This window comes from Benincasa hispida, chromosome 10 (assembly GCF_009727055.1).
Source record: "Benincasa hispida cultivar B227 chromosome 10, ASM972705v1, whole genome shotgun sequence".
Lineage (NCBI taxonomy): Eukaryota > Viridiplantae > Streptophyta > Magnoliopsida > Cucurbitales > Cucurbitaceae > Benincasa > Benincasa hispida.
The window spans coordinates 15649130-15658676 of NC_052358.1; positions in this window are offsets into that span (position 1 = coordinate 15649130).

The window sequence follows — 9547 nt, forward strand, 5'->3', positions numbered from 1 at the left end:
AGACAGTGTAGAAGAAGATTCTTTAACGAGGCGACTTTGAATTGAACGAGTTTTTTTTTTGCTCTTATTCTCTCTGGCAAAATGGTAGATTGCACTTTTGATGTTTGAAAATAGTGTCTATTCGATTGATAAAATTTTAAAATAGACACTTCTTGTATTTGGTGTTTGAAAACATTTTTTTTTGTCTCTAAAGTTAAATTGATGGGCTAATGAATGAATGATTTGTATAATTGAATTACATTTTTAAAGGATGTGATAGTTAAATCAACGATGTATCCAAAAACTTAAGTTGATGGATGAATGTAAATTCAATATTATATTAATATTTTAAGACTCTTCCCAGTTTTGAGCTTGAAAAATTGTTAGAAGATTTGACAAGTGAAAATAAATATTAGTTGGGAAGGAAAATAATAAAAGTGTGTTTGGCCCAAGGAATTTAGAACTTCACTCTTTATTTGCCCCAAGGAATTTGTGCATTCCATTATTAGAAAACATCATTTTATACCTTATCAACTCTTTATATTGTGGGCCCTAAAAGTTCACAACTACCTAGATTTATAACTTCTGTAAGTTATAACTCACTGTTCCACTTCTTACCTCAAACACCTCTAAGAGTTTGAACACAAGACCTTCTACTTTAATACCATATTAAATGATTGATTGACCAATTTTGAGATCAATTGATGATTTAATATAGAGTATTAATTAATTTAATATCATTTTTTAGTTGAATGACCTTTTTTCTTGTCCCTTCTATTGGGGTTGATGTCCTAAATATCGTAAGTTCTGTAGTTTGTAATTGTATTGTACAAACAGTTTATTTATTTAAAAATTTTGAGGTATTTTATTTAATATTTAGTATCATTAACTCACAAAACCAATAAACAAACATCCAAGGTTATCTTCTGAAGCTTAAACATGCATGTAGAGACATACAGATGGATTATGTTTAAGTGATAACCTGAAGGGTCTATAGTAGATGGATAAGGTTGAGTATCTTATCCTGGTGACACTACGAATACTACCTGTTTTGTAGATGTTATAATTCTTGTAAAGTTCTACAAATGATCTGATCCTGATCATTCAGGTAAAGACATGTGAACGGGGGTGTTCTATAAAAAAGGGTTTGTATAAGACCAAACCACAAAAGGAATGGTATCATTATATAACACTGTTAATAGTAGAGACTTACATTTCACCAGAATGACCATAGGTGACATGATCTAAATCTTGAGTGAGTTGTGAACTCCTGCTTGTGAAGGCGATCCTTTGATTTGCATGGGTGAAAGTGGCCAGTTCATCGATGCAATATGCCTACCATTTTGGGGATTCATCTGATTAAGGAGTTGGGTGTTAAGGTTGATGCCCTAAATCTCGTTGGGTTCAATAGTTTGTAAACATGTATTTGAACAAACATTTTGTGATGTAATAATATGAGATGTTTTTTTTTTCACTACAGTCTTTGTTATATGAGATATTTTGTTGCATTAACCACAAACCAATAAACTAAGATCCTTGGTTATCGTTGTAACTTAAGCATGTATGTAATGACATACAAGTGGATCGTGCTTTAAGCGATAACCTAAATGGTCTGTAGTAGATGGATAAATGAGGGAAACCTTAACCTGTTGACACTATGAGTGTGGCCTACTTTATAGATGTTACAAGTGTTGTAATGTACTATAAATGGCTTAATCCTGACCATTCATGTATTAGACATGCGAGCGGGGATGCTCTATACAAAATAGTTTGTATAAGACCGGACCACAAAATGTTTAGTTTCGTTATATAACGTCATTCATGACAAAGACTTTCATTTCACTAGGATGACCATAGGTAACATGACCTTAATCCTAAGTGACTTGGGAACTCCTGCCTATGAGGGCGATCCTTTGATTTGTATGGGTACGAGTGGCCAGATCGTCAACTCAAACCTATCACTTTGGGGATTCGTCTGATTGGGGAGCTAGAAACTCAGCTACACAAGACGGAATTCACTCTTTCTCCGATTTATGGATAAGTAGATAAATTGCTCCCTTAAGGGCTGATTCCGAGACTTGAGCAATGTGACACCACACCTTCCCTTGGCCCGAGAAGGATTTACTCATAGTAGGACTATGATGTTAGTTTGAAATGTTCAAATTAACAAGAGAAAATTTGATTATATATGATATAATTAAATTGTATCAATTATATGAGATATAATTGAATTAATGCATTAGATACATTAAATGGAGGAATTATTATTTAATATTATAAGGGAGAAAAAGAACTATGATTTATATATTGCATGAGATGTGATATTAAAACTATAGGTTATGAATATATTATTTATATTTGTAACTAAACCAATTATAGGATAATTGGTTACGGTTTTTTCTCCCATAACCAACTTAGTGAGAAGTTGTGATCAGTTATGGTAACTGATGGTTAAAATGAAAATTTTTACACAATGCGCTCATTTCGATATCGTGAATCGGACGATCAAAAGCATAAGCTATACGATAGCTTAAGAGCATACACGATCGTGTAGCAAGTTTTCTATACGATAGTCACTTATCTTCTAAACGATTGAGTACACTGTCTATACGATAGACTAAAACTATCTCCCACTCACTCGATCATCTAAACAATCTGAAAATTCCTCCTACCCTCTACCAAATTCTACAGAGCCTACAACTCTTGGATTCTCACACCGAGAATACCGAGATAACCTGCTGATGGTGTCTGTTTACTGTCTGAGGGATAAGTGTTGTTAGTGCTTGTTCGAGGATATAGCTGAAGCTTGATGTTCGTGTTTGGTGAACGATCGTGCAACAAAGTTCGAGGGAACGAGAAGAATAATTCTTCAAGGGTAAATTCACTTGAACATTTGTATTTCCCTTTTGTTGCATGCTGTAATTTAGAGTTTTGCATAACTATTACTGTTTGATTGCAAATGTGTACGTTCTATCACAATGGGGTTTGGAACGGTTTCGCTTCTACTCACAGGTCTCTTTGTTAAGAGTTCCTTCAATTGGTATTAGAGACAGGTTATTCTGATAGTCCAAATTCTATTGATGCATCGAATTACATTTACAGTCTTAATTGGTTTTTGTGTAGTCTGCAATATGTTTAAATGTTAGATGTAGTTGTGGATTTGAGTCAATGGATGTTTCAGGATGGTTGCCTCTGTTCTTTAAAGCTTTCTTTACTTTTCAAGTTCATTTGTAAAGGCCCCTGTGTTTTTAGGCATAATGCATTGCTATCGAGTCTGTATTCAAAGTGTTTGAGTCTGTAAGAGTCGTTCGTGAAGAAGCTTTAGGAGAGTTTTTCATAACTATTACTATTTGATTGTAAATCTGTACATTCTGTCACAGACGATTGTTTACCTTTTCCTACACGATCGCTTACTTTGACTACACGATCGTATACTTTACCTAAGCGATCAAGCATATTGTCTATGTGATAGATGACCGCATCTCCCACTTGCTTGATCGTTGTGTATGATCGCTTTTCCTCCTTTCCTCTGCCAAATTCGAACAAAGCCCACACTTTGGATTCTCTCTCAAATAATACTAAGGACTCCGTGTGGTGTGTCTTCTTTGTTTCCTTCTGTTCGAATGGTGACTATTCGAGGTAGACGGCTGGGCTTCAGACTTGCTGTGAAGAAGAAATCTTCATCTGGTATGATTTCTTGATCCCTTTAGCATTATGAAAGTATGTTTAAATGTATATGCGGTAATTCCATCACAATGAATTGGAAAGATATGCTTCCGCTCGTAGGTACTCTTGAAAAGAGTTCCTTCACATCCCTACTTAGGAACTGACTTGGAAGATGAATTAGATAGATTTGCTATACAAATGAAATTGTTGATTGAAGTTTATTAAATTGTTTAATGAATATTCATCATAATTGTTTGACTATCCAAAGTAAGTATTATTTTTGGGCAAACTTAAACAATCACTTAGTAAAAATAAGTAGTTGTATTTTTTCTAAGTTAAATTAACCATAGGTAAAACACTCGGTGGGAGAAAAATGGGGTATATGATACTTCATTATTCTTTTCACGTTTCTCCTTCATAGTTTACACTGTGAGACCTATACTCGGCCTCGAGGCACCTTTACTTGTGTCCCCTACAAGTGATCTTTGTATAGGTCAATACCAAGGTGAATGGAGAGAGTGTTTATAGAAAATGGAAGTGGGACGTGTGTCAACACATCCCACGGTCTCTCTCATTAGTTTATAGTAAATTTTCATGCTCGGCCTCAAGGCACCTTTGCTTGTGTCCCCCTAAGGATGGCATTTACATGATTCTTTACTCAATGGGTAGGGTTGCTTTAATTTTTGCTCCAAATGGTTTTTCCCGACGGTTGGCTCATTGGGGTGAAACTTTAGAATCTAAAATGAGAGGTTACACTTACAAGAAAATGTTAAGCTAGTTAACACTTTCTAGACCGAACAATGATGACTAATATTTATAGGAACAAAAAGTTGTCCTATATATTGGTTGAGATTGTCTCATTTCAGTAAAGGGGTACCCGATCACTCTACGGTGGCTTTTACCCTGCCTCACTAAAACATCATTGCAAAATAGATGTCACATAGGGTGCATTAAATTATTTTGCTAAATTTAATTGATTTTTCAAAATGAGTAATGCATGGATTACTAATATAAATAAATTGTATGTTTCGACAATATTATCAATATGACTTCTATGACTCTAAATATGCTCATCACCAACAAATTAACTGGTGATAATTACATCACATGGAAAAACACAATCAATACAACTCTGATCATAGATGACTTACAATTTGTCCTAGTGGAGGAATGTCCTCCAAGCCTTGCCCTAAATGCCACTCAAAACGTTCGGGAGGCATACGAGCATTGAGTATGGACAAATGAAAAGGCCCGAGTATATATCTTGGCAATTCTTTCTAAAGTCTTGGCTAAGAAGCATGAGCCCATGCTTATTGCTTGTTAGATCATGGAGTCCCTACGGAGAATGTTTGGACAACCATCCGCTCAACTCAGACAAGACGCTCTTAAATTCATCTTCAATGTCCGTATGCAAGAAGAGGCCTTTGTTCAAGAATACATTTTGAACATTAGGTCCATTTTAATGTGCCTGAGATAAATGGGTTTTTCATTTATGAGGCCACTTAAGTTAGCTTCATCTTGGAAACTTTATCTGAAAGTTTCCTACAGAGTTTCCTATAGTTTCATAGCAATGTTGTTATGATCAAGATTGATTACAACCTGACCATCTTGCTTAACGAGCTACAGACTTTCCAATCCTTAATGAAAGTCAAGAAATAGAAGGGTGAGGTAAATGTTCCCTCGTCTTCTAAAAAGTTCTACAGAGATTCGACCTCTGAAGCTAAGTTTGTTCCTTTCTCTTTCGGCACCAAAAAGTGGAAGAAGAAGAAAGATGAAAAGGGGAAAGCCAACCCACCAGCTACTGTCCATAAGGGCAATAAGGCCAAGGCTGCAAAGGGAATATGTTTCCATTACAACTAGAAGAGACGTTGGAGAAGGAATTGTCCCAAGTAATTGGCGAAAAAGAAGAAGGCCAAGCAAGGTAAATGTGATTTACTTGTATTGGAGACTTGTTTAGTAGAGAATGATGATTCGACCTAGATAATAAATTCATATGCCAATAACCATGTTTGTTCTTCATTTCAGGGAATTGATTCCTAGCGAACGCCTGGTGAAATGACGATGCGTGTAAGAACTGGGCATGTTGTCTCTGTGAGGACGGTGGGAGGACTCTGGCTTACTATACAGAAAAAATATATATTTTTAGAAAATGTATATGTAGTTCCTGATTTAAAGAGGAACTTAATTTATGTAAAGTGTTTTCTTGAACAAAATTGTACTTTATCTTTTAATGTAAATAAAATATTTATTCACAAAAATGGTATTAGTATTTTTTCTACTAAACTGGAGGATAAAATATATGTGCTAAGACCGTTAGCAACTAAAGCTCTTAGAAATACTAAACTGTTTAAAATTGTGGTAACTCAGAATAAAAGACAAAAAATTTCTCTTAAAGAAAATGGCCATCTTTGGTATCTAAGATTAGGACACATAAATCTCAATGAGATCGAGAAATTGGTTAAGAATGGATTTTTAAGTGATTTAGAAGAAAATTTTTTATCTGTATGTGAGTCATGCCTTGAAGGTAAAATGACTAAAAGATCTTTTATTAGACAGAGCCAAAGAACCCTCATAGCTTGTACATTCATACCTCTATGGTCTGATGAATGTTAAGCCAAGAGGAAGGTTTGAATATTTCATCATTTTTACTGATAATTATTCTAGATATGAGTATGTTTGTTTGATGCAACATAAGTCTGAAACCCTTGAAAAGTTCAAGAAGTACAAGACTAAAGTTGAAAATGCATCAAATAGAAGAATTAAAATATTTCGGTATGATCGAGGCGGAGCCAAGACTATTTGAGAGAGCATGGAATTGTACCCCAACTCTCAGTACCTGGTACACCTTAACAGAATGGTGTATTAGAAAGGAGAAATCGAACCCTGTTGGACATGGTTCGGTCTATGATGAGTTATGCTTCCTTACCTGTCTCGTTTTGAGGATATGCAATATAAACTACAGCTTACATTTTGAATTGTATACCATCCAAAAGTGTTACCGGAACTCCTTTGGAGTTGTGGAATTGTCATAAAGGTAGTTTAGGCCATTTCAGGATCTGGGGTCCAACAGATGTGCTTGAGTTAAATCCTAAGAAATTGGGACCTCGTTCCAAATTTTGCCTATTTGTAGGTTACCCTAAAGAAACGAGAGGTGGTTACTTCTACGATCCTAAAGATAATAAAGTATTTGTATCGACAAATTCTACTTTTTTAGAAGAGGGTCACATAAGGGAGCATAAGCCCCACAGTAAGATGATGTTAAATGAACTTTCCAATGAAACTACTGGACCTTCAACAAAAGTTGTTGAAGAGCCCAATACCTCAACAAGAGTTGTTGAAGTTGGTTTATCTAGTAGGTCACATTCACCTTAAACGTTGAGGAAGCCCCAACATAGTGGGAGGATTGTGAACCCGCTTATTCTATATGGGTTTAACATAAACCCTAGTTATTGTAGCTGACGATGATGTTGAGGATCCATTGTCTTACAAGAAGGCAACAGAGGATGTTAACAAAGATGTGGATCAAAGCTATGGATCTCGAAATAGAGTTTATATACTTCAATTTAGTTTGGGATCTTGTAGATCAATTTGATGGGGTTAAACATATAGGTTGCAAATGGATATACAAGAGAAAACAAGGTGTTAATGGGAAGGTGCAAATCTTCAAGGCTAAAATTGTGGCGAAGAGTTATACCCAGGTTGAAGGAATCGACTATGAGGAGACTTTCTCACCTGTTGCCATGTCAAAGTCTATTTGGATACTCTTGTCCATTTCTTCATATTATGACTATGAGATTTGGCAAATGGACATCAAAACTATTTTTCTGAATGACAATCTTGAGGAGACCATATATATGGAGCAGCCTGAGGGATTCATAACCCAAGGTCAAGAGCAAAAGGTTTACAGGTTTAATCGGTCTATTTATGGATTGAAACAAGCTTCTCGATCTTGGAATATAAGATTTGATACTACAATCAAATCTTATAGCTTTGATCAGAATGTTGATGAGTCTTGTGTTTACACGAGAATCATCAACAGTTTAGTAGCTTTTCTTGTGTTGTATGTAGATGATATCCTACTCATTGGGAATGATGTAAGTCTACTGACTGAAGTTAAAAATTGACTAGCGACCCAATTCCAAATGAAATATTTGGGAGAGACGCAGTTTGTTCTGAGCATTCAAATCTTTAGGGATCGAAAGAACAAAATATTGGCCCTGCCTCAAGCATCATATATTGACAAGATGCTTGTTAAGTTTTTTATGCAGAACTCCAAGAGAGATTTGCTCCTTTTCAGGCATGGAGTTATTTTGTCAAGGAACAGTGTCCTAAGATACCTCAAGAGGTTGAGAAAGTGAGTCAGATCTCTATGCATCGCCTATTGGTAGCCTCGTGTATGCGATGTTATGTAATATACCTGACACTTACTATGCAGTGGGGATAGTCAGTAGATATCAGCCTAATCTAGGATTTGATCATCAGACCGTCGTTAAGAACATCCTCAAGTATCTTCGAAGAACGAGGAACTACATGCTCGTGTATGGTTCTAAGGATTTGATCCTTGCACGGACTCTAATTTTCAAACTGATAAGGATTTTAGAAAATTCAATTCATGATCAATGTTCACTCTTAACAGAGGGGTTGTAGTCTGAAGGAGCACCAAGCAGGATTGTATTGCTGACTATACTATGAAGGCTGAGTATGTAGCAACTTGTGAAGCTGCCAAGAAAGCTGTGTGGCTCAGGAAATTTTTTACTGATCTGGACGTGGTTCTAAACATGTCAAAGTCTATCACTCTTTATTGTGATAATAGTGGTGTTGTGGCTAATTTCCGAAAGCCTAGGAGTCACAAACACGATAAGCACATAGAGCGAAAGTATCATCTCATTCAAAAGATTTTGTATTGAAGGGACGTGATTGTCACGCAGATAGCTTCGGTGCACAATATTGTTGATCCATTTACGAAGGCCCTCACGACTAAGGTGTTTAAGGGTCACCTGCAGAGTATGGGTCAATAGGACATGCCACATCTAGTCTAGGGCAAATGAGAGATTCTATACTGGGTGTGTATTATGCTCTAGTTTCTTGTTTTGCGTACTTTTGTATTGGTATGCCTTTTATGATGTACACTCCACTAGCTTTAGGACAAGTAAGAGATTATTGGGGTTGATGCCCTAAATCTCATGGGTCATGTAGTTTGTAATTGTATCGTACAATCAGTTTGTTTATTTAATAAAATCTGAGGTATTTTATTTGACTTTTAGTAGCATTAACCCACAAAACCAATAACTAAACATCCAAGTTTTTTTTTTTTTTTTTCTGAAGCTTAAACATGTATGTAGAGACAATTGTGTTTAAGTGATAACTTGAAGAGTCTATAGTAGATGAATAAGGCTAGGTAATTTATCTTGGCGACACTACGAATATGACCCGCTTTGTTGATGTTAAAATTGTTGTAAAGTTCTACAAATGATCTAATCCCGATCATTCATGTAAAGACATATGAGCGAGGTTGTTCTATACAAAAGGGTTCGTATAAGACCAGACCACGAAATGAATAGTCTCATAATATAACACCGTTAATAATAGAGACTTGCATTTCACCAGAATGACCATAGGTGACATGACCTGAATCTTGAGTGAGTTGTGAACTACTGCCTATGAAGGCAGTTCTTTGATTTGCATGGGTGAGAGTGACCAGTTCATCGACTCAATATACCTACCATTTTGGGGATTCGTCTAATTGGGGAACTAGAAACACAGCTACATAAAACGAAATTCACTTCTTCCCTAATGTCGGGTAAGTAGACAAATTGCTCACTTAAGTACTGATTTCGGGGCTTGAACTATGTGGTGCCACACCCTCTCTTCGCCCGATAGGGGTTTGGTCATAATTGGACTA